This window comes from Amblyomma maculatum, unplaced genomic scaffold, assembly GCF_055883805.1.
Source record: "Amblyomma maculatum isolate TAMU_Amacu unplaced genomic scaffold, ASM5588380v1 scaffold_20, whole genome shotgun sequence".
NCBI classification, from domain to species: Eukaryota; Metazoa; Arthropoda; class Arachnida; order Ixodida; family Ixodidae; genus Amblyomma; species Amblyomma maculatum.
In genome coordinates, this window is record NW_028146745.1 from 2,624,013 (window position 1) to 2,650,931 (window position 26,919).

A 26,919-nucleotide genomic window follows, 5' to 3' on the forward strand; every position below is an offset into this window, starting at 1 on the left:
TTGGACGGCGGTGAGTTGGAGCTCATGGTCCGAGCTTCGCAATAAGGTTTCCCAGGTTTCCATACTGCTAACGTTTTGCGCCCTGCCTGGGGAGTAAGCGCACTCCCAAATTATATGGTCGAGGATTCCTCTCGCCCCGCACTTTTTACATTTATCGTCCTCGCAGTCCGATCGGATATGTTTATTTAGTACTGGGTATGAGTATACTCCAGTCTGCAGGCGTCTCCACGCCATTGCCTGACCTCTATTTAACGCCGTGTTTGGTGGGGGAAAACGCCTCCGGCATTGCCTGAAGTTCTGTAATGTCTTGATACGAGAATAATCGCCCTTCTCTATTATGTTCTGCCTTAGCCGAGCCGTCCTGCACAGCTCGGCGGTAGAGATCTCGAGCTGCACTGTGGGCCGCCTCGTTACCGCTGACAGATTCGTGCGCCGGGGTCCAAATGATGTTGATCGTCCTATCAATAACTCCTTGTGTTAAAATTTTGGTGGTGAGGGGGTTTACCCTCCCCCTACTGAAATTTTGGATTGCAGTTTTACTGTCGCTAATAATATATCTAGCTTTGGTGCCAACGCAAGCGATCGCTATCGCAGCTTCCTCCGCTATCTCGGTTTCTTTCCCTAGTATGGTAGCCACCGTGATGAGGGTGCCTTCCCCATATACCGCCACTATGGTCATGTATCGACTGTGTCTGTTTGCTGCCGCATCTACGTAGGGAACTTCATTTGGGGGTTTGCTCCGATATATTGTTTTTATCGCTTCAGCCCTTTTCTGTCGCCTTTCCCTATTAAACTCAGGGTGCATGTTTTTGGGTAGGCGAGGGATTCTTTGGTGCGCCCTGATTTTCCTGTCAATGTCAACCCTTTCCTTTTGCCCCCGGTCTGTGGCTATTCCAAGGTTACTTAGCGTAGCTCTTCCCACTCGCGTCGTGCTGAGTCTTTCAAGTTACGAGGTTTTAACCGCTTCCGTGATTTCTGAAATCGTATTGTGCAGTCCTAGGGCCAGTAGCTGCTCCGTCGATGTGCATGTTGGGAGGCCTAGGGCCTTTTTAACGCATTTTCTGATGAGCGCGTCTATCTTTCTCCTCTAATCTGCCTTTAGGTTCAGATATGGCGTGGCGTAGCCTACTCTGCTATTGATGAAGGCTTGTACCAATCTCAGGAAGTTTTTTTTCCTTGAGGCCGCCCCCGTTACGTGAGACCCTCCTGATGAGGTTTAATGCCTGGGTCGCGTGGTTTTCTAACTTCTTAATGGTGATCGTGTTCCTTCCGTGTGTTTGTAAGTGGAGTCCCAATATTTGTATTGTCTCCACTTTTGGTATCTCCCTTCCTTCCACGTACACCTGTGGGTCAGAGGGAGGTTTGTTCTTGAGTGTCTTGTCATCATACACGAAGATTTCTAATTTTTCAGGCGAACATTTAAGTCCTCTGTCCGCCGCGTACTTAGAGATGACATCTGCTGGCGCCTGCAGCGTTTCATTGATCTCTGCGTCGCTCCCTTTGTTGAACCAGAGATTGATGTCGTCCGCGTACAGGCTGTAATTTAAGTTGTAATTCCCAATTTTCCGCAATTCCTTCGGGAGCCCTTTCATGGCCATGTTGAAGAGGGCGGGTGACAGTACCGATCCCTGAGGTGTCCCCCTGTTACCTAGCCTGATCACCCCAGATTGTATTTCCTGGAAAGTTATAACCGCCTTGCGGTCCGTTAAGAAATTTCTGACATAGCGATAAGTTTTTAGCCCTATTCCTGCCTGCTAGAGCCCTTCCAAAATGGCTTCGTGCTTGACGTTGTCGATGGCCCTTTTTAGGTCCAGTCCCATAATGACTTTCGCATCTTTGGTTCTGGAATTATGTCTTGCTGCAACCGCAGCATGACGTCCTGTGTGCTCAGATGGGGCCTGAAGCCCTACATCTCGTCTGGTCATTTCTCTTGTCCCTCCATATAATTTGAAATTCTGGTTGAATTATGTGTTCCATTAACTTTCCTACACATGACGTGAGCGATATAGGCCGGAGATTTTCCAGTTTCGGTTGCTTCCCGGGTTTTGGGATCGGGATCACGGTAGCCTCTTTCCACAGCGGTGGGATCTCCCCTTTTTCCCAGCATTTCTGCATGTAGCTGGTAAGGGCCTCTATGGAGTTGTCATCTAAATTCCTGAGCATCTTATTCGTGACTCCATCAGGCCCTGAAGCTGACGTGGTTTTGAGTTTCGCTATCTCTGCCCTTACTTCAGCTCTCATGATGGGCGCCTCTAACTTCTCATTTGGAATTCCCTGGTAGTCGGGTAGCTCTCTAATTTCGGTGTCCCCTATGTATGTCTCGACGAGTTTCTTTATGAATATGTTATCGTCCTGCTCTTCGCATGCGAGTCTAATCTTAGCCATTTTGACTCGTGCTTGTGTTTTGGACGTTTCAGGGTATATTAAATGTCTTAGGATATTCCACGTCTGCGGGAGGTTCATATTCCTTTCCATGTCGCCACATTTGTTAGTCCAATTTTGTTCCCATAGTTTAAAGGCGTAATCTTCTATTTCTTGGTTATGACACGCAAGTCTTCTGAGATTTTTGTTGTTTCGGCCTTGCCTTTTAAGTCGACGTTCCATGCCCTGTTTGGCCTCCCACATGTGTAGGAGTCGGGCATCCGCTATTTCCGGAGCTTTTTCCCCTTCTGGCGTCTTAGTTGTTTTCCTGGTGTCTTTCTTTACCGCTTCGCACCAGTCCTCTATATTTCCTATCTCTTTTAGGTCTCTGTTCCTCCTAATCTCTCTAAATCTATCCCAGTCTGTGATTTTCGTCCGGAAGGACTTTTTTTCTTTGACTTTACTCCTGATTTCCACCGTGGTTTTCACTATTGAGTGGTCGCTCCCCAGGTTGAGTTCCGTATTTAGCCATTGCGTTGTTTCTACGTTTTTAATCAGGGTCAGGTCCGGTGAGGTATCGGCAGTAACGCTGTTCCCCTCCCGCGTGGGGTGTAATGGGTCAGTCAGCAATGTTATCCCCAGGTTATGCGTGTCCTCCCACAACTGTCTCCCCTTTGCGTCTTCCTTAGTGCACCCCCACTCCGGATGATGGGCGTTAAAGTCCCGCACTATAACTAGCGGCTGGTTCCCTGCTATCTTAAGTGCTTTGTTCATTATCGCCCTGAAGCGGACCTTCCGTTGTCTCGGTGGGCTGTAGATATTGAGTAGGAAAGTGTTTGATTCCTCCTTTTTTTCTGTTAGAATTTCTACAAAGACGTTTTCTATGACGTTGTCTTCTAATTCGTGTTGGATTGTTGCTATGTTTCTCTGCACCAGTGTTGTAACTCTCGATTTGTCCCCTTTCCCACTGTGGAAGGCGCGATACCCTTGCAATTTGGCCGGGCCGCCGGTCTCCTGCAACGCTATAGCAAGGGGGGCTGATTCGCGGAGCGACAGCGTGCTCTGCAATACCGGTCGCTTGCGTCGATACCCGCGACAGTTCCACTGCCAAATTTGGATGTAATTGGGCGGTCTGTCCATTATTCAACTTTGTTGTGTTCTCCTCAAGTATAGTCACTCTCGCATTTAGGTTGGCGGTTTCCCCCTTTAATTGCTGGAGCGCCTCCGTCATGAGGTGAAAGTGATTTTGCATCTGTATCTGCATATGTTGAATCTGCTGGCTAAGCCCTCAAGTTTACTGTCTCTTTCCTTAGCGAAATTCTGAAGACTTCTGTCCAGTTTAGCATTTAATTTCTCTAGCTTTTCATCCACTGTTAGGTCTGAGATGTTATCCTCCCTAACTTTGCGTTTAGATGGGGGTGGAGAAGTATCCTCGACCATCATATTATTCTCCGCTCCCTTGTTGTCGACTTGAGCTGTAAGATCTTGGCCTTCGATTTTGTTGGGCGCCCCTATTTCAGATCCGCCTGCTTTTGTTTGAGATTTAGTCGCCACTGTATTGCGCTCTGTTTTTAAATTTTGTATTTCCTCCTTTAAACTAAGGATCGTTGCATTCATGCTCTTATTGATGCTTGTTATTTTTCTATTTCCTCGTCTTTTTTGTCCTTCTTAATATTTCGGTCCTGGGTATCCTTGCTTGCGAAGCTCACGCCTTTGCTCTCACCATTCTCGGTTGTTGGTTCGTCTCGGTCTTGACTGGGGGTCCTGGCTCTCGAGCTTGACAGTCCCCTGAATTGGCTCCTCCACCTGGAAGAGCTTCGTCCCCTGGAGGCTGTCCGCTGCTCCTCTCCTAGTCTAGGGAAGGAGCTCGTCCTGGGCTTGTACCCTTCCTTCTCCCTTTCTTGTCTGGCTCTCGGGCGGCTCTGGTGTTCTTGGGTTTTTGCGATTTGGTTGGTTGCTCCCCCCGATTCCGCTTCTTTCGTCTTCTTTTCCCAGATTCTTTTTGATTTCGTACGGTGTACGATGGATCAGCTTGCATTTTCTGTCCCCCAGCATGTGCTCTTTCCCGCAGAGTTGGCACTTCAGCTTGCAGGTGTGGTCCTCTGGTGGATTTTCCTGTCCACAACCACGGCACTTGACGTTTGTCGGGTTTGGACATACGTCGATTCTATGGCCTAGTCTTCCGCATGCTTTGCATACTTCATATTTCTTCTTATACAGGTAGCATCTGTGCGGGGCTCCCCCAAGGATGACGGTCTTCGGTACTTCTCCTCCTTGAAAAGTATTAATATAGTCGTGGAATCTTTCCCAAGTCTTCTTACCCAGATAGCCTCCGAGTTTGCCTTGTGCCTTAGCATATGCATGATGTCCTCTTGGGTGAAAATCCTATCCACCCCGTGCACCACTCCCTTGCCGCACCCGTCCGGAGTGCCCACGTAGGCGAAGACTGCCAGCTCTTCTTCTTCCCCTAGCTTAATTCGGTTTATGCTCGCGTATTTGATTTTCCTTTCCCCACTTGTTGTAGCGATGAGAATGGAATGTTGTTTCGTGTTGGGTATCACGATGTCTTCCTCTTCCGTTTCTTCCATATTTACGCCCGCCGACGCCCTGATAATTCTTGTTAAATATGCCGCTCCACGTTAAAGGAGTCTAGTCCTCCTTCGGGTGAGAGAATAATCTTGTCCGCTCCCTACGGGGTTCTTGCCTCTTGTCTTTCTACAGAAAATGCTGCCTTCCGGCCTGCTTAAGCCTGAACTGCTCGGCCTCGATTTCCCTACTGCTCTTTTCAAGCGGGACAACCTTCTTCCCTCTGCACTGGAACCATGGTCCCAGCACCGTGAACTCCCGCGGGTCCACTTCTTCACCTTCAACCACCTCCATGGCTGCACTTACTTCAAATTTCCCGCGCGCTTCGTGCCGTGCTGAATGGTGGTGGCGCTGCTGCACCCTCGGCTCCTCCGTCGGGGCCTCGACCACTTATCATCTGGGTTAGGCTTAGCCCGCTTCGCCCCAAAAATCCTTGATGATTCGAGAAATCGGACTCACTTGGTGGAGAACTTGTTATCCACGTATTCCCGGCGGGTTCCGACATCCGATTCTTCACTCGTTTTTAGTCGATGGGAAGGATTTCTCCCGATAACAGCATCAAAGCACTGAGCTGTGCGGAGACGCGTCCGATCATGCGGGCACCTCAGCGCCCCTCGAGATCTTTATACGATTGCCTTGATTACGTCCATTGAGACGCTATAACTTTCATTACTTCCCTCAGAGGCATAATTTCGAGTATGTCGTCTAATGAGAATTCAGACCTTAACATATTTGACATGGCGCTGCGGCTTAGTAAATTTCGCCGGTTTTAGGCCAGCACTTTGAAATCAGCCCATGCTTTGGGAGCTGTTTGCAACTGTTGTGCAAGTGCGCATTTTCTGGAATTTTGTTCAACTGATTGAAAACAAGGCCACGCATACTACTCAACCAAAATCTACTTCCATAGTGTCGCTGTTCCACGAATCAGTCAGCGAAAAACATACCAACACAATACGAACAACGTAACCGTATTGTATGTTTTCATTAGCGCTGTATAACAATTTAATCCATCACTTGCATTTGCCGACCTGTGTTTGGGTGACAAGGCCGTCGTCAGGCAGATAGCATCTGCCGTTTGCCCTGGCATTCAGATCCAATTGTCTGAAGGAATTCTGCAAATAAATAAAACAATATGCTAAACTATACTATGGCTACTTTGTGATATGTGTAGATTCCTGACCTGTGAAGCAAGTGCAGTTTGTAGCCCTTGCAAGCCTGGACTTATTCGGTTATTCAGGCTTGTATCGACGCCGGTACCTATTACCATGTTAAGTGCTAAAGTGTACCGTTTCTAAGGTGCGCTTTCCGTTAAGACAGCCCGATTTGGCTATCCGTATTTTCACCCTTCAAATTGCATTTGCTCTCCCAGGCGTCAGTTGTCACCCAATAACCTGGAAAAAGACCCATCAACTAACAGCACTCACCTCGCTGCCATTACAATGAACCCCCATATCACCACGACAAACAAATGCGAATAGATTGAGGCTTATGAAAAGAAGCGACCAGCTGCGACGCCGATTTCATACTCTGCCTCACCTGTGCGCGGTTACTGCCACGTGGCTTCATATATGCGATGGGAAGGTTCCGCCTTTAAGTATCTCTTTTCTAGTTTTCGTTATTCTCCCGTAACTACAAATTACCTTTACAGCCGACCAATGTCTTCGCCCGGAGTGTCCAGTGTCATGTCCGCAATACGAAGGTTGATATTTATAGAAGCCGTGGCTCTGTTCAGTTGCAAAACGAAGAATACGCAACTAGTTACAGCAGAGCTTACTAGAAATTTGTTAATAAAGAAAAATTATTATATTGTGCCTATTTGTACGGATAGCATAAAAGCTTTATCATCAACTTCGATGAATCAGCCATCCCTTACGGAAATGCCATATCTGGACTTATAAAAAAAATCCAGATCAGGTATATCAGGAATTGGGCAGATATGGTTTGTTAGGACAGATCTAGGCCAGATAAGACATATCTGCCCAATTCCTGATTTCTAGTACCAGATAAGGCATATCTAGTCAGATATGCCTTATCTACTCAATTCCTGACTTAAAGATCTAGCCCGCATGGCATGTAGGTTTTGAACTATAGATCTATATATCTGCATATCAACATAACACTTTATTACAACACACACAAGACAATTTCAGTATTCCAGCTAAACGCACGCTCAATCAAGTTTGCCAAAGGAAACCTGAATTTCCCCTTTTATTTCAAACCTTACAGGAAAATAGCTTTGAAACCACAGGTTTTCTTTTTTCCCTGCCTATATGGAATCGCCCAAAGACGGTCCTGAATTACGTGTGTATACCGAGGGTCAAAGACATGCTCATCCGTTAGTAAATATTGAGATTCTACTCATTTAGGCGCGATACTATAACAAACTAATGGGATATCTGAACAGAATAATGTCTACACGAGAAGCTAAAGTGAAAGACAATAACCTATTAAATTAGATATTACATTTTTATTCTACTCTTTTACACACAGAGCTTTAACCAGTAAATGCTTTTAGTTTGAGCTGGTTTACTTGCGAAGCTAAATAAAATAAACGGCTAATAATCGAACTAGACTATTGAAAGGGAATTTAAAGGTTTGTCGATACCCGGAAAAGGTACCGCTAAACCGCAGGGCGATAAAACACACACTGCTTGGACTGCTGATAATACCTAAACCTTAGCAAAGTACATATAGGCTGTCAGGAAGTACTGGTGTTACCTTTTGCAGAGACTGCAGTGCAAGATGAGCGAACGCGCCTAACTCGTGGTTGCTTTTGAAATTAAGAGAGAAAAACAAAGAAAAAAGCATGTCCGATTTCATTTGTCATGACAGCGACAGCTCTTCCCCTAAACCAAATCAAGCATGAAGCTACTTAGGTAGTGCAAATAATAATAATAATAAACAACGAAGGACACTATCCACCCACTGAAATTTGTTAAAATTGCTGGAGCGAAAGACAAATTAGCAACGAATTGTACGGAAAAATATCACATACTGGCAATTACCATCCAATTTACTGATTAGAAAATTTTTCCATCAAAATAATAAAATGAACAATATCCTGAGGCTGGCAAGTGCTAGTTCCCGACAAGAAGTCTCTCGCTCACGGTTTTGGTGTTCGGGCGTGAAGATGATGATGCACAATGAGGGTGCGATCCGACGCAATGGTGCAGATTTGGCCGGAAGCCTCGAAAAGCTCAATCAACCATCAGGTTCGCTGCCAAGGCTGGGGAAGCAGCTTCCACCCGCAGTGGGACGAAGTAATTTCCTGTGTGCCGACAGTCAGGCTGAAGCTCTTGTAGGTTTGCTGTCGCATTTTTGTTACATGCACCGAGCTAATAGCGAACAGGCGCTGGAACACATACACCAGCATACACAACATGCAGCACGCCCGCCAGCCGCACCGAACTCCGATGTCTGCCACCGCGAAAGGAACAAGACAAGTGCTTAGGCGTACGGAGTTGAAAGGGGGAGGGGAAAGAAGCAAGCACACACAAAATAGAGCTCACGGCCGACGCGGTATAGAGCGTGGCAGCGAGGAGGAGAGATGAAATGCTAGCCAGCGACGCAGGGGCCGCCGGTGTTTGAGAGGGAAGAGGGGAACGCGGGAGAGGAGGAGTCACTGTCTAGCCAGTGCGGCCCTATATGCAGCAACCGCCAGCTGTCTCTGAGGGTGAGTCACCGTCTATACAGCTCGGAGGGGGCCGTATACTGAACTGCCATCATTTTCTTGATATTTTGAATCGCTCAACTTAACCGACCATGCGTTTGTGCACCGGACTTCCGCCGCATTTTAAATGAAAAGGCGAGTTAGTAGACGGAAAGAGGAGCATGTAGCCATAACCAAGCGCCCTCCTGGATTAAGGAACACATGGTGTAATAATTATAGTGCAGCGAAATCTGCAGAATATTTGAAATATTAGGAGTCGTAGCTATTTTCTAAATTGGATACAGTTAACACTAAGCATGCAGGCCATGCTGAGTGTAGAAAAATTGGAGCTCGACCCCATGATGTCAATATTGAATATTTGCAGAAGGTAGACGAAAGCCATATAATGCTAATACAATCACTATGGCGCCTACATAATTAAGGCCCCGATGAGGTTATATAAAGTTATGTTGATGCCAGGCATATGGCCCTGGTCTGTCTATATAAGGTCATGACGATGCTATATATGCCCTTTATCAGGCCACATAAGGTTGAGAGGATACCATATATGCCCCTGATCAAGCCATATAAGGTCCCGTAACCCGTTCAGATATGGATTATATGTTGCATGATATGGCCAAATCTGAGCCATATAAAGGCAACTTTTTGCGCATATATGTTCTTATTTGCAGCCTTATATATTTGTATCTGGCAGCATATGTTCCATATCTGAAGGAGATATGAGATTTTTGTAAGGGATACCCTTTTCATTTCTAGAGGCGTCTTCTATGATACAACAAAGCATACAGGCTTTATTCCCTACGGAAAGAACCCTTGAATTGATAAGAACGTTGTTTTATAATAAATACAATTAGCAAATTCCATCAATGTCCTATTACTGTTACAGAATTGTACCAAGACAGCTCTTCCGTAAAGCATTTTTATCTCAGCTTGGTTTAAGGAGACTCCTAAATAGTTTTTTTACTTCGCACGTAGCTTATCATCGAAGCTAAACAATTACGGCGGCAAAATACATCAAACTTTTGTTAATCAGTTAAAACTTTATTTGCATATTGCATCGCAAGCAAATAGTTTTCCTTTTCAGTGGTATATGGCTGGCGGTGCGGAGAAAAGAAAAAGATCATTCTTGAAAGCAAAAGTAAGAAATTAGGATATTTCGTAGACGTTAATGACACGAATAAGAACAAAAGAAATTTTTAGGCACCATTACATCGTTTATACTAGCACGCCTGTGACTAACGACAATTTCGTTGAGGAAGAATTATAAGACGCTCTATATTAACCACAAAGGGTTTCTCAAGTTCAATTACATGCCGAGAACTTGCAGTAAAATGTTTCGCCCCTTGTGTGATTCTATTGGAAACACTACAACATGGTCTTTGATGAAAACTTGGGAAGAAAGTTTGACGTAATTCATGAAGCATGTTATTTCTTATTACAATTTTGGCACGTTGCATATATTTCTTTAGCTTATATAAATCTCCATGCAATATGTATTACGGGCACAATAAAGATATCGAAGTGCTCAGCAATTATCATTGGTGCTCTCGTCCCAGCTGTGTCAGTTTCGCACAACTTGACATTTTCCGGAAAGAAATACAAAGTAACGGTTGTACTGCTAGGATGTAAAAGCAACAGAGATAACATTTGACGTGAGACAGCACAAAATATTCTTAGGAGCGTGTGGAAAGCTCTCCATGTACAGGAAGATTTGAATAAAAGCCAAAATCAACCAATTCATTACTGGGAGTGCCACGTATGGCAATGAAAAAGCAGCACATTTGTCTAGGCTCAAAAGACGCTTAAGAGAATAACCTGCTGGCGTTCGCGACAATTTGATATGTGAGATAAAGCCGGAAGCAAACCTTCGGAAACATTCCTGCAGCGAAATGGCTAACCTCTAAGTTCACAATTGTTCTCATTGTTGGAGGAGGGAATGAATAGAAGCGACTTTGACCTGTTCCAAGGGAATGAGTGGAGGCTGAAATATTTTCCGATTTCTGCTGCAATTTCGTTTCTCATCTTTTTCAAAGGGCAGGTCGATGACATCGAGCAGATGCTGCCTTCAGCTGATTTGTTTTATGCTCGCGAGTCTTTATTGGAGCTTGTCAAGAATGTAGCCACTTAGAATGCTGAGTTGCAAGAAACCATGTACGGAAGCCACCTTTTTTAGAGAAATGACACTCTCCCATATTGCATATTTGTACCATTCCCCTCATAAACCGCAAACTCATCATCATCAGCCTGATTATACCCACTGCAGGGCGAAGGCCTCTCCCATATTTCTCCACTTAACCCGGTTCTGTGCTAGCTGCATCCACTTGACCCCTGCGAACTTCTTACTCTCATCCGCGAGATGAGAAACCGCAAACTGCTCGTACACAAAATCTGAATTTCTGAATTATATTTTAGTATATGTACTTTGGAAGTACAACCCCGCCGGGGTGGTGCAGTGGTAAGACGCCCGACTACTGTGCCGGAGTTCCCGGGTTCGAACCCGACCGCGGCGGCTGCGTTTCGATGGAGGCGAAACGAAGAGGCGTCGTGTGCTGTGCGATGTCAGCGCACGTTAAAGATCCCCAGGTGGTCGAAATTACTCCGTAGCCCTCCACTACGGCTCCTCTTTCTCTCTGTCCACTTTCATTCCCACCTCCCTCCCTTCCCTTACGGCGCGGTTCGGGTGTCCACAGAGCAAGTGTGACAGTTACTGCGCCTTTCCCTTCCTGCGAACCAATTTAATTTTAATTTAATTTAATTATATTTTGAGTTAATTCGCATGTTGATGTACAGATTTAAATGGGCTCTGGGCAAAACACAAAGAAAACCTGTGAAGCACGGACACCACCCTGGAGCGACCAACGTTATACTCGTTCACGGCACAAGCACCAGCTATACCATTTCCACGGGCCAGAGAAACATATTAAAGCAAATGTGGCATACACAAAAAGGTGTAGCTCGAGACAGGAGTCCAGCACTTTCACTGTCGTCATTAAATGATTATAAGAATCGGTTTCGATTAACACAAAAGTGTGCGGCGACTGGACATCAAACAAGGATATATGTATAGAAGAATTGCAATAAATAAAGGAACATCATTAGTGTCATTGAATATGCGAAGAAAAGTGCATGTGAGTCGAAAATTATGGGAAATGATCCATCTAAAACAATGAACGGCGGAAGTGTTTTTTGATATATATATAAAGCTCAAAGTAAACAAGTTTTGCAACAAAGACACGGAGGAACTCCCGTTGCACGCTCGTATCATTCTGATAACGTTGCAGCATTTGCATGTAAATCTAATATTTTTAAAGATTCTCTCTTTATATTATCACTGAGTGGAATGGTCTACTTGCCGATGTTATCAATTGCGAATCAGTGAATTTATTTTAACATGCTCGCAATGAAACAGAGGGTTCACATGAATCTCTGTTAAGACCACACTCGATGCCTTCATTCGTTGTCCAGTTCGATCTTCTTGTCAATTACTTGCCTTTGTTCTCTATATTGTATTGGGTTTTTTTGTTCTGGTTCTGACTGTTCACTTGGTACTGTTCCGATGCACTTCTGGTGTTGTGATAATGACTGTGCCTCAATCTCTAATAAGGCCTGCAACACAGGTCAGCAGTATTTGGTAAATAAATAAGAAACCTGCTGTTTAATGCAACGATGGAAGCCAAAAGTGTCAATTCTGGTACTTCAAATGGTTTCGGCAATTTATCGTGTTTTCATGCTGAATCACGCCAACAGACCTTATATTTAAATGCTCACTTGGCTGTAACAAAAACGTAGAAGCGTATTTCTTATTGAGAACCCTCAGACATATCACCATATACATAAGCGACTAAACTATAGTGGTCCTGTATCGTGTGGAGGGCCGCGAATATGTCAGATACGTACATATAAGATAGGAAGTTGTGGCAACATAGTTGTGAATATTGTTGAAAGTTGATCAATGATATAGTGTATGCACTTTATTATACCTGAGACATTTTGTCCCAAAATCTTTATTAGAGCATTATGTATATTGTTGGAGAAGTGCACAATACGAATTTTAGTTGACCTAAAAACGTTTTTGTGATGTCAGTTTGGCTGTACCACGACACGGCTAGTCCCCGCATATTGTTGTTTGCCACACTTTTCGCCATGCAGCTTCAACTGATTATAATTTCAAAATAACCAATCATATTTCAAAGGCAAGCTTGAGTTTGGCCATGAAATTGGTTTTTACCGTTTAGTGTTTTTAAGCAAAGACTTCATTTCATCCTATCTTTCTTGAAATACCTTGCATGGAAATAATGATTTTTTTTTTTCATATACTATTTTCTTCTTTCTATCCACAGATGCAACTGAACAGAAGTACCCTGTCATACGGATAGAGTGCCGGGCCCAACAAACAGAGTGTCTGCCAAACTTGTACGCCCCGCAGTGGTGCGGTTAGCCTGGTCGCCTGCTGTACCCAATGATGCGGGATCGAATCGATGCCTCGGCGACCGCTTTTCGATGGAGGCGAAAAGCAAAGCTACCGTTCAGCTCGCCTCGTCAGAACATGTTAAAAATGCCAAGTGGTCGAACGTTTCTGAATCCTCCTCTAAGGCGTCGTTTGTATCCTCCTTAACTTTTGCAATTTAAGCCCCATAACCAAACCACACCAAATTTGCGAGACTTTTGCAAATGTACTGAAAGAAAGATCTTATTTAATTTCCAGTTATGCTAAAGAAGGCGATGTCGTAGCGAACAATGACACAATGACAAAATATCCTTTTTTAGTCGGAGTCGAAAGTGATACTGGAAACTTTTGAAACGTAGCGCGAAAAAATGAGGACACTGAAGTAGACAGACACACGACACAATGCATTCCTCAGTGTCCTCGTTCGTTCGCGGTTCGTTTCGAAAAATGCGAATGCTTCTATTCGCCTTCTTTAGCATCCTAAAGATCTTCGGTCGCGGATGAGACGATACCACAATTGGAACAATTATCAACAACAGAAAGTGCATTGCGAGGAAAAATTATCATATTTAAGATATATGGGATACCCTTTTGAGTCGTGTTGCTGATACTCTGCTTCTGCATTTTATGAAACTTAGCGTGGAAAGTTGAGGACACAGAAGAAGGCAGAGATACGACACCCCAACCGCTTCATGACGATCGTCACCAAAGAAGAGAGTTTCGTCTTTTATTCTGCTTTAGTCAAGACTACGATATGCTCAAACCAGGAGCGGCAAGTGTTTACTAAAAGACAAATGAATCTAATGTCATCTTTTAAAGCGAAAAGCAAGCTTTCATGGACACCAAATTCAGTTGTGAGCAACAGCCTATGACTATTATATACAGCCAAAATACTGAACAATATTTTTGCAAACGTTTTATACGCAGTGTTTCATTTTAATCTTATCCTTCACCCTTTTCCAGCAGTATAACTGTTTAAAAAGCGAATGAAGAATGTTTTTATGGTTGATAGGACGTATAATACCAGACCAATTTGAAATTTACGGGTGGATATCTCGGATAAATTGATTGTTAAAGTGTATTTATATATTGTATGAAATGCTGACGTTATTTCAAAACTCTATGAAAACACTCTTTTGTATGACAAAAGAGACATCACAAAGCTTCTTTACTGCGTGCACTATAAGCGGGCGTTTTAACACGAGGGTTTGAACGCTCTGTGATATTATCAGAACACCACTTGATTGTCTGCAGATGCAGCAACGACCTCTGGACAAGAAGCAGCTGGTTTTCCGAGTGCTGTGTCTGACGTACAATGCGTGTTTTTAAAGCTTCGTTGCTAAGGAGCGTTGACCTGCACCTTTTCCCATTACGAATAAAAAGCGTGGGACTGCGACAAATACGTATTTCTGCTGCGAACAGAAAGAAACGACCTAAGAACGCTGGCATTAGTAATTGCTGTTGTGAAACGGTCACCTTTAGTACGTGGCCAGCAAAATATGCGTAGACTTTTGTACTCAGTAAAGGGAAAATGCAGGAGTGCCGGAAACATTTTCTTTATCAAAAGCTAATAGGCTGAAGGGCGTTATACGTGCACGGCTTTTCACCTACACAAAAAGGCAAGTAGAGCCGACCGCTAGAGCGATGGTTTGAATTGTTTACATACTTAACGCATCGAGAATGTTCAACTAAAGAGCGCTGCGGCTACAACGTGACACGATTTTGTAAATTCCATTAAAATATGGTGATCCATTTGCTCCAGCAGAGGCCTCAGGAAGCGTCTCCATAGCATTTTAAGAGGATGAGTATGTGCTATATACGTGTTGCACGCTTCGGCATGTTTCCGCGATTTATCATGCAGCCAGAATTTCGTAACCGTGCATGAATCAACGCTCATAACTTCTCGATCCCAAAGGCAAATCCCCAAAGAGGATTTGAAATAGTAGCCTGAAGAAATAATATCCGGCCTGCTATTTATGCAGTAACAACAGCGGTATAGCGCTAAGTGTATGATAAGCAAATAAAGGTTTATACCAAAGCTGGCTCCAAATTTGTTACATTATTAACCTTTTGTGGTTAAAACGCCTGTACAAACCACCTTCCGTGGACAAAAAGGTGCCAATAAATATGAAATAAACTCACCCGCAGAAATTACCTTTATAATTACGGGGTAATATCCGGCTTGCTTCTATTGCAGATTCTTAGTGTTGTTCTGGTTCGAATAAGAACTCTGATGAAGCTGCCCTTGCGACTTGCTAACAACACTAAAGCCATCTGTAAATATGGTCATCCGTCATTTTTCTTTGTTTCTCAAATCTATACTTTGGAAAGTGGAATATGTTTGAAATCCAAACTCATATTCACTGCAAGGCGTCGTTTTCATCGAAGGATGTGCTTCAACACTGGCAATTTTTTCATTTGTTCTCATTGATATTTTCTAAATTTTTGAGAGTCAGCTTTTTCATACTTCCCTTGCTTGAATCACATTGACTCACTATCATGTGGCGTCTACATCAATTTTAATAAGTCTAAATATCGCTATTTTCACTCAGCACAGGCGAGTTCGCATATTCGCAATTTTTGCTTCAATATTATACCAACTCGATACTGATTTACACCCTACGCAGCGTTTTATAGGACACTTACAAAAGTATGAAATGACGTGTATGCATCAATGAAGCAGTCGATTGCTCTAAATGAGTAATCTCTCGCGTTCGGAGTGCCGGCGCTGGGAGTAAAAATCGCGGGCGCGGCTGACAGCTGAAAGGAAATATGATTATAAATTTGTGACAAAACAGAGCTTATCAATGTGAAAAACACAAGCGCTAGGAAATTGTGTCTTGAACCCTTGTAACGCGCTGTTCTGTCATAAACATTATATATGGCAGTTTGTAGCTGGAGCTGGCATGGACGGACAGTGACTGGTGGTAGCGTCCTCCAACGACGCGATGCCATAGCTGAATGGCAGGAGGTGCCACCTTTGGCTACTTTTTTTAGGGGCGTAAGTTCAGGGAAGCGAACCTGCAACAACCCTCGCAATCAGTCACACATCTTAACATCATGCCATGCATGTAAGTATGTCTGTTCCGGTGGCTTGGTAAAATGCGGCATCATATCTGCGGCTGGTGGTTGTTCAGGTACCGTGGTAGCTTACGACTGTGTGCCAGTGAGTATGCTTCACATAACTAAGGCAAAAATTATGGGACTAACGTTGTTGCACAAAATGGGATATGACGTGGGATCCTGTAAAGGACCCACAGGGGCCGCCCATACGGGTCCCATGCAAGATTTGCAACTCATGCCAAGAGGGACCCCGCGTGGGCTGCCCCTCACTTCGGTACGATTTTGTATCCAATCGTGCCTGTCTCGGCAGCCAACATAAGGCTGCCCGCATTCGACCCAGATATCCCAACCTGGGCAGCATAATAAATCATGAATGTGCACTATTGTTGGACAGGTGGGTATTGCCCCATTGATCACCGTTTTAATTCTCATGTCGGTTTAACCTCCAGTACTTGAATAGAACTGGCGCGATCTTAACCGAGGCCAGCCCGATTTGGGCTGCTCTACGTGTTGCCGCCATGTGTTAAAGTTGGCATTTTCGGGGCTGCCCATATTCCTGTTATTAAGTTCTAAACATTGAGCACTATTTTTAGCTGGTGCTTATATGCAACATAAAAGAAATGTAATCCGAACCCTAAATTATTATGTGCTGGACCATATTGCACCTAAATAAAGGTCTGATAGAAGATTTTGACCGCCTGTGTCCAATAATAATGTCGCTGTGAAGATTCAGGGGTAGTTAATTGTCTACTTGTAAAGTGGAAGAATTAGTGCCGCAGATTTGTTGGCAATACTGCATATTAATCATAAATTCTAGAGCAAAAATAGTCTTTAGGCATAAATATGCTTCGAACAGTTTGTAATACCTCCAGATGAGGCATTTAGCGGCGCATATATTATGAATTATTTCAATAACATTAACTCAGTAAAGATAGGTTGGAGAAGTTCGAAGTCTTTAGCCTGTTACGATCAATTCGGGGCGTCCTTCGGCTCTCATTTCGCCGACTCAATTTGCTCATCGTGTTTTACGGCATAGATTCCGAATATATATTGAATTTGGCCTTAAGTACCTATAAAAAGGCCTGTCTGGGCCGTTTGAGGACACGCCCGCCTTTCAGCCCAACGATCTATTCAGCTTTTAAGTGGTCATCCTCATTAGGGTTAGCCCATTTTCTATTTTCTTAAGGCCAACAATTACTTCACATCTACCCTAAATTACCCCACAAGAGACCGACGTGGAAAAAAGCAGGTGTGACAACTTTCTAGCCCCGCCACAGCCCATTCTGAAGCTATTATCCTCGATGTATGTATGTATATATGTATGTATGTATGTATGTATGTATGTATGTATGTATGTATGTATGTATGTATGTATGTATGTATGTATGTATGTATGTATGTATGTATGCATGCATGCATGCATGTATGTATGCATGCATGCATGTATGTATGTATGTATGTATGTATGTATGTATGTATGTATGTATGTGTGTGTGTGTGTGTGTGTGTGTGTGTGTGTGTGTGTGTGTGTGTGTGTGTGTGTGTGTGTGTGTGTGTGTGTGTGTGTGTGTGTGTGTGTGTGTGTGTGTGTGTGTGTGTGTGTGTGTGTGTGTGTGTGTGTGTGTGTGTGTGTATGTATGTATGGATGGATGGATGGATGGATGGATGGATGGATGGATGGATGGATGGATGGATGGATGGATGGATGGATGGACGGACGGACGGACGGACGGACGGACGGACGGACGGACGGATGGACAGATGGATGGATGGATGGATGGATGGATGGATGGATGGATGGATGGATGGATGGATGGATGGGCATAGTTTCAGCTGTGAGTGTCTCATACCACATGTACGCGATTTCGGCGTTGGTTCAACTCGCCGTCATCTCAGTGCGTCCGTAGTTCGTCACGCTTGGCGAAACTAAGCGGCATGCTTTAAAAAAATTTGTAGCTAGGTGGCAGACAGGAACAATTTGGCAACAGTCTGTGTATGGTTTCTTTGCAGCGTTGACTTTTTTGCGAGCTGCCAGTAAACTTGAGAAGTGTGGCAGCAGTTGTCATCCATTTATTTTCAACTTCAGCTGCAGATCAGAATTAACTAGGCGGCGGAAGCTGCAGTCTGTGTGGTGTCTTTGCAGCTTTGACTGACTTGTGAGCTACCGCTAAACTTGAGAAGCGTGGTAGCAGTGTTTTTTCTTAATATTTTGCGCTGAAACGGTTCCGCTTTCAACGGTCAATGTGTTACACCATTCGTACGTGATGTCTGCGTTGGTTGAACTCGCCTTCACCTTCGTGCTTCTATCAGCAGCCGGCCAAAGGGCGCAACATGCTTGAAAAAAATATTAACTAGCTGGCGGAGGAGAACGATTTAGCAGCAGTCCGCGTGGCAACAAACCACACGGCGATATGTGCCGCGCGCGCGCCGCCCGCACCGTTGGACAGGAGGAAGCTGCGCGCCCAGCAAAAAAAAAAAAAGAGCGTGCGCGAGCACGTGACGGCTCTTGGCCAATGAGAGGGTCGAACGACGAAGGAGAGCGCCGGAGAGGAGGCGGGCGGCAAACTTCACATATTGGCGCTACATTTAGTTTATTGAGGGGTTTTAAGCGTAATGCCACAATCGCGCTCCTAGCGGAGAGCGCAGGAGTTAGGCGCTGGTGGTGGCGCCGCTGCGGCTTGCGACGGCGCGAGTCGGTCGTCCTTGTTGTTGTTGTTATGAACTTTATTTTTCTACCGATGTAGGAGGCCCCCTACTCTCCGCCCTCGGCACGCAGGCCTATTGGACGGAGGCAGGGGCCTCCGCGACTAAAGACGTCACAACCCTAAAAACCAGTGCCACTGGTTGCCAGCACTCCAGCGCCATGCCTGATTATGGTCCCAGTATGACGCTGGAAACTGGGCGCACTGGGACGCGGCATACTGGGACGCTCCGCACTGGCGGCACTGTTCGCCCGGAGAAAAAAAGGTGTGGGATAAAAATTAAAAAATAAAAAGTAACGAAACAAGTTAGGTACATAAAAAAAACCTAAAAAGAAAAAAATTAGTGCACCAAGCGCGCCTCGAACTGCGTCTCTGGGTACATATCAATCACTAGCTCAGCACGCTAACCACTCGACCACGCCGATTTTTTTTTCTTTATTGCATGGAAAAACTTTCGTAAAAAGGAACAACTCCACTTACTTAAACATGCCCATGTCTAAAGTTATCGGGCTGCTTAATACGAGCCCGTCATATCCCCAGCCCGACAATGCACAATCATCAGAACATCAAAAGTCTGGGAGACATACACATGCGTCTAGATACGGCATCCAGTTTGGAGGTTCTTCACGTGCAGCATATACACTTCTCACCAAAGCACACTGCTCCCGAAACACGGATTTCGACGATCTTGGTGGCTCTGCATGCCTGTCGATCATGCGGCTTTTCCACAGGCTGAACAGTCCCATCAACACAAATAGATTGTAAGGCACGACAGAGTTTTTGTCAGGAGGCAAAAATCTAATTGTATAAGGCGTAATTTCAATGTCCTTTTTAAGAGTTCTTTGTAGTATGTCCCAAAAGAACATAGCATCACGGCACAGAATAAAGCAATGATCAATTGTCTCAGGCACGTTACAGAGACGACAATTTACCGACCAGGGCACAAACATCTCCTTATTGAGAAGAAATGTCTTGACAGGCAACGTCGCTGTATGTAACTTGAAAAAGAACGTTTTTGCAGCTGCCTGAATGCACATTTCCCTAACACGCTTTAGAATAGTGGTGTCCAAAAACCCCACATAAGGCTGCCGATACAACGGTGTAGGGAACAAAGACTCAGTGAGAGCCTGGGTCATCTGATTTCTCGAGAGGCTATACAGGTAATCTACAGAGAAACGCACAGTGAGAAAATTGAAAGTGTCAGCAACCTCCTTAAGGAATCCCCATAAACACCCCTCACGAGCCTGCCCAGTTGGTGCGAATAAGTAAGGCAAATGTAGACTAAGACGCCTAATGAGCACAGTTACAAGAAACGGATGGTTTGCTGATTTGAAAAAGAAAAAACGGGAGACAAGTTGATGCACAAACAAGTGAACAAGGCCCACTCCACCAGACTCTAAGGGAAGAAACAAGTTGTCACGCCGCATGGGCTCCCATTGAGAGCGCCACACAAATGTTGCAAATATTCTGTGCATAACTTGTACTTTGCTCCTCGCACAATGCAGGACTTGAAGGACATACGCAAGCTTTGCAAAAAAAATATGTTACAGACCTGTGCCCTAGCAAACACTGAGAGTTCGCTACCCATCCAAGCCTGCGTTTGTCGCCGCACAGGTACGATTTGTGAATCCCAGTAGGCTGCGCTGTTACGAACTTGGTGCAGCGGAACCCCTAGGTACTGAAGAGGACTACAGTCCCAGCATATGCCTCCAAACTGGCTTGGTCTAGTGCCCCAGTGTCCCAACCAAAAACCTTTGGATTTATCTAAATTAAGGGCCGCGCCTGATACATCGCAGAACTGTTCAGTCAAGTGTAAAGCCTCAAGTACACTCTTTTTGTCAGAACAAAACAGGGCGATATCGTCCGCGTAAGCTAAAATCTTAACTTCACATTGAGCCAGAGAGAAACCACGGATGGCTGCACTGTTAATTACACTGAGACAGAGGGGTTGCAGATATAAGCCAAACAACAGTCGAGACAGTGGACATCCTTGACGAACAGATGATTCCAGTGGTATTGGTTTCGTTAGCTCCTGATTAACAATTAGTCTTGTATACGAGTTTATATAGCACAGCCTTATGCCTTTGAGCAAAACGTCACCAATGTTTGCATTCTCCATGACCGCGAACAAGAAATTGTGCCGAACTTTATCAAACGCCTTCGCCAGGTCAATTTGAATCAGAGCTACTTGGCCTGTCTCATCTGATACTGTCTCGATTACTGAACGTGCAATATGGATGTGTGTTTGAATACTGCGCCCTCTGATACCGCATACCTGATGCGAACCTATCAAGTCCATGATAACCAGCTGCAAACGAGAACAAAGGACCTTGGCAAAAATTTTGTAATCAACATTACAGAGGGAAATTGGACGATATCCTTCAACAGTTTTCAATCGATTAGTATCTTTGCTTTTGGGTATTAATATTGTGTGGCCTGAATAGAAAGTGGGAGGCAGGAAACCCACATCATAAGATGCTTGGAATAATTCCATCAAAACAGGCGTTAGGCAAGGCGAAAATGTTTTATAAAATTCGCTAGTAATACCATCTGGGCCAGGAGATTTCTGGTTCTGAAGGTCTGAAATGGCTGATTTAATTTCTTCCAAAGTGATGGGTCCCTCTACTACAGCACATTTCTCATCGTCTAGTCGAGGAAAGTTCTCAAGTAAGGAATTATAATCGAAACCCTGATTTGGATCTTTACAACTGCCGAACAGCTTTCGATAATAATCATAGAAAGCAGCATGAATACTAGGAGCATCACTATATGTGCAACCACCATACTGAATTTCCAATATTTCCTTCGTAAGAGCATTCTTTTTTTCATCACTGAGGGCCCGACGTGAAGGTTGCTCGTCAAGAAACCTTCGAGTCCTAGATCTTATTAGGGCCCCCTTGTATCTTTCCGTCGCAATTTGTTGAAGCTCTGCCTTTACGTTATTAATTTCTTCAACATAGGCACCCGGGCTAACCCTCTCTAGCTCATGTAGCTCAGTTAGAGTGCGCCTAAGCTCACGAAGGTGGTGTCTCTTTAGGAACGCGATTCTTGCAGAGGCTTCAATTGCTAAGTTTTTGGTTTCCTGTTTGAACAAGTCCCATTTTTGAAAAACTGACAGATCGTGGCGTGACCATATGTCTTTCAAACAAGTAGGTACAGCACGCTTAAAGATTTCATCTGAGAGCAGACAGTTATTCATTTTCCACAGTTCCCACCGAGGGGGAAGTATCTGCCGACTGTACCTCCCTACCTGAAGATACACCATACAATGGTCACTGAGGAAGATGGGCCGCACCCAGTAAACAAACAAATTTGCTAACATGTCTGCAGAAACATAAATTCTGTCAAGGCGGGCATTAGAGGAGAACTGAAAATGAGTGAAATGAATACTGTCGCCTTTTTCTGCCCCACATCCGCAAGGTTGTATTCACAAGCCAAATCGTTAAGTAATGCAGCACTAGGGTCATATCTCTTACATAATGCTGATCGGTCCTCATCCCTACAAACACAATTAAAATCTCGCAACAACATAATTTTGCGATCTGTGCACAAATGATTAACTAATGAAAGAAAAAAATTCCTTCTGTCTCGCTGTTTAACAGGGGCGTAAACACAAATAATTCGCCACTGCACACCTGAGATTGTGAGGTCACAGCATATAAGTCGTCCCTCGCCATCTATGCAATAAGACATGGCTGTCATCTCTAGTGTTTTGGCCAGGAATAGCATACACCCTCCGGACAAGCCTCTAGCGTGGCTAACAATAATGTTATATTCCGGCAAAAACGGCTCAAGAGCAGCTTCCGTCTCTTCATCGGAGGACAACTTTGTTTCCTGAATTGCTGCTACAGACACACTCCATTTGTTTAACAGATGTCTTAACTGCTGCTGTCTCCGATGATTACGCATACCCCTGACGTTAAGGGTAGCGACTTGATATGCTGCGATTCTAGCCATTTTTAGTACTAGTCCTTTTAAACATCATACCCTGGAATGGGGTGGCCCGCCTGCAAATTGGCGGCCTTTCGGGCAGACATCGCCCTCCTCTTTAAAGTCACCCTTCCTGTGGCCTCTACACAGTGTGCCTTCTGGCCAGCACCATTGATACACACCTCATCATCTGCGGGACGCTTCAAAGGCACTGTGTTGTCCATGTCTTCCTCTGAGACACTCAAGGCTTCGGCCCACGAACCTGACTGGAGCACGTCGCTCGCTGCCACACTGACAGCCGACAGAGAACCGGACGCACCAGAGATCGGCGCCACAGACGGCTCACTGTTACCCTCCAACGACGAAGGAGAATCAGTGACGGAGGAGGATAGGCGAGCATCCACTGGCAGTATCTTCTCCATTGATTCCATAGGAGGCATATCCAGACGTCCTTCAATAACAGGTGGTTCTTGGGCAGCAAGCGCAACACTCTGAGTGGCACTCACAGGCGGGCCCGGGTCCGGCGGTTTTGGCTCTGGAGACGCTGGTTCTTGATGGCCAGTCACTGCAGATTCTTCTGAGTTGGTGTGAAGTGCAGAAGGCTTCTGGTCCCCATCAATTTGAGGTTCACGACCTAACTCACCAGTTACGTCAACAACCTCTGACACATCCATGATATGTTCGGACGCCACGTCATCTTCTCGTGACCACTGGCCTTGACGCAGTCTATCGGCATAACTTAATACACAGTTCTCCACATTATGGCCAAAGCGCCGGCACTGGGTGCATCGAGGCGTTCGGCACTGACGCCGTACATGGCCTACCCGGCTGCATCGAAGGCACAGTGGAGGTCTCTCTGAGATAAGCACTAATGCCTGCACCCCATAAACATCGACCACGCCGATTTTTTTTCTGACATGGTATTTATTATACAGAAAGGGTTATGTACACAGACTATTTACAATTCCTTTAGCCATTGCTGAGATGCACAACAGAAGACACAACTTTTTAAAACGCAGGCAAAAATAAGCACCGTGTCAACAGCGGAAACCAATCAGGTTGAAAGTCATTTTCATCATAAGTGTCCTTCAGTTGCAGCATCATTCTGCTAAAATGGAGTCTAGGCGGAAAAACAGGTTCAGCGTTGCGATCCGACATGCGTGTCTTCCACAAGCTATGAAGTCCAATAAGGAAAAACATGTCATATGGTTCGTAATCAGATTGTGTAACAGCAAGACACCGCACACTGTACGAATTTAGAACAAAGTCTTTCTTTAGAGTTTTTTGCAGCACATCCCAAAAAAGAATTGCGTCTTTGCAATTAATGAAACAGTGCTCAATTGTTTCGGGCACATCACACAGACGGCAGTTTACAGAAGATACAAAAATATTTTTTCTATGGAGCCATGTGTTAACAGGTAGAGCTTCGGTGTGTAATTTAAAGAAAAATGTTTTCGTGCAAGGAGAAATCTGCATTTTGCGCACTCCTTTTAACACATCATGACCCTTAAAGCCAAAGTATAAAGAACGATACAGTGGTGGCGAAAAAAGCATTGCTACCAAATCCTTGTATAGTATATTGCGCGAAACAGAATATAAGTACTCATTCGAGAATCGTACTGTCAAAAAACTCAACAAAGCATAAACTTCCTGCATAAATCCTAGTAACTGCGGGCGATCAGTAAATTCTGAAGAAACCACTAATTCGGGAAGCAGATTCATGAAATTGACTTGTAGGAATGCTCTGATAATTGGATGTGAACAATCTCGAAAAAAGAAGAAACGGGCAACTAACTGCCTTACATACAGATGCACTAAACCGAGCCCCCCTGCACAAACAGCTCTGAATAGGTTATCACGCCGAATCGGTTCAAAATTGGATGTCAAAGTAAACGTCGCAAATATTTGGTGAAAACGCTGGATGTAATGCCTAGCACAGTGGAGGACCTGAAGCACATAATAAAGTTTTGTCGCCAAAAACATGTTGCAGGCCTGAGCCCGACCGAAATTGAAAGCCGATAGGGGACAAATGTATTAGCATAACGCTGAACTACTGGAACGCGCTCTTTCCAGTAATTTGAACTTGACTTAAATGCATGCAGTGGAACGCCTAGATATTTAGGGGGCACACATGACCATTTAATTCCTGCATATAGGGGTGGTGTTGAGCCCAACGAACCAATCCAAAGGCCGGAACTCTTGCAGTGATTCATCTGAGCACCAGAAACAACGCCAAATTCTTCTATGCTGGATATAACTTCTTCTATGCTTGGTTTGTCAATGCAGAAAAACGCAAGATCATCCGCATATGCAAGTACTTTAACCTCATTTCCAAGGAGAGGGAAGCCATGGATACTACTGTTATGTAAAACACTCTGACAAAGTGGTTCCAAGTAAAGAGCAAAAAGCAGTGGAGACATCGGACAGCCTTGCTTCACAGAAGAGTTGATTGGTATGGGGCTTGATAGGTGGCCATTTACAATTAGACGAGTCGAACAATTTCTATAGCAAAGTTGCACCCCCTTCAGTACTGTTGCAACGTTCGCTCGTTCCAGAAGAGAAAACAGGAAAGAATGACGAACTCGATCAAATGCTTTTGCGAGGTCGACCTGAAGTAAAGCAACCTGATAATGAGAGCAAGAGCACGATTCGAGGACTGTGCGCGCAATATGCACATTACTTTGTATGGCTCGGCCCCTCAAGCCGCATGTCTGGTGAGGGCCAATGAGAACCGACATTGCGAACTGTAGGCGATTTGATAAAATTTTGGCGAAAATCTTGTAATCCACATTTGCCAGTGTGATTGGTCTATAGCCTTCCACTGAGCGTAATTTTTCTTCATCAGTACTCTTTGGAATTAGGACTGTGTGGCATTTTGTAAAAGTCTCGGGAAGGGCTTCTAGATCAAAACTTATCGCGAAGACATCTAGCAGGATAGGAGCAAGAACAGTTTTAAAAGCTTTGTAAAATTCAGAGGAAATGCCATCAGGACCAAGCGTTTTTGAGAGAGCTAGGTAATTGATCAATTGCCACTCCTACCTCTTGCTGCGTGAAAGAGCTACTAATTACAGAACAATCATCTTCTGATAAAGGGTTCACCAGGGATGTGAAACGCGAGATGTTAGAATTTCTTACAGGAGGAGTGGCACTAAACAACATCGAGTAATAATCCACGAATGCGGACGTAACCTCATTCGTACTCGTAACCAATGTGCCATTACGCATAATTCCCGGAATCAGCTTTGCAGTCGCATGATGACGTTCATCAAGCAAAGCTTGCCGCGTCGGCCGTTCGCAGTGCAAAGCACGCTTGACACGAGATCGAATTAAGGCACCCCTGTATCGTTCCGCATCACGCCTTTGTAACTCACTTTTGACACTAGCAATTTTGTCCGTATATGATCCAGGGGATTCACATTCTAGCTCATACAGGTTACACAAGCTTTTTTTAAGTGTCTCCTCCTGATGTTTCCTGTAGAAAGATTTAATTGAGCCAAGTTCAATTGCTATCGCACGTACTTCCTGCTTGAACATTTCCCAAGCGGCGAACAATGGTAGATTTCTGGAAAAACATGATTGGAGCTGTGAGCGCACACGAATGATAAATTCTTGATCATTTACCAGCGATGAGTTTAACTTCCAAAGTTCCCACTGCGGCCTAAACTTTGAATGGTCAATGCCACCGAGCCGGGCTACTACCATGCTATGATCAGAAAACGAAACCGGTATAGTTTCGCAAACAAGACAACGGGAAACTAATGTACAAGATGCATAGATCCGGTCTGGACGAGCGTGAGAATGCCCCTGAATATGGGTGAATGATCTAAAAGCACGTCAGGACGTCCCTGTATCAACCAGTCCCGCATCTTCTGTAACACGGAACAAAAGTTCCCCACTCCTGTCACTGCGTGTGTCTGGACTAGAACGATCTATGGGGTTGCAAACACAGTTGAAGTCACCCATTAGCACAAGATGTCGGTCACAGTCAAGTAAGCTAGCTCTGTGTTCAAAAAAACTTGTGCTGTGTCACAGTATTAAAAGCATAAACATTAATTATCCGCCATGGCTTCCTAAAGACTAGAAGATCGCAACATATCAACCGACCCTCGGCGTCGATATTATAAGTTAGGCCAGTACAAGGCAGCGTCTTTCGCAGAAAC

General features: G+C 44.6%; 1 protein-coding gene across 1 annotated transcript in view; it reads right to left on the minus strand.

Moving 5' to 3' along the window:
* The window catches only part of LOC146171527 (uncharacterized), a 50,541-nt gene that overhangs the window by 22,102 nt on the left and 1,520 nt on the right, over nucleotides 1–26,919 (minus strand). The window lies entirely within an intron of this gene.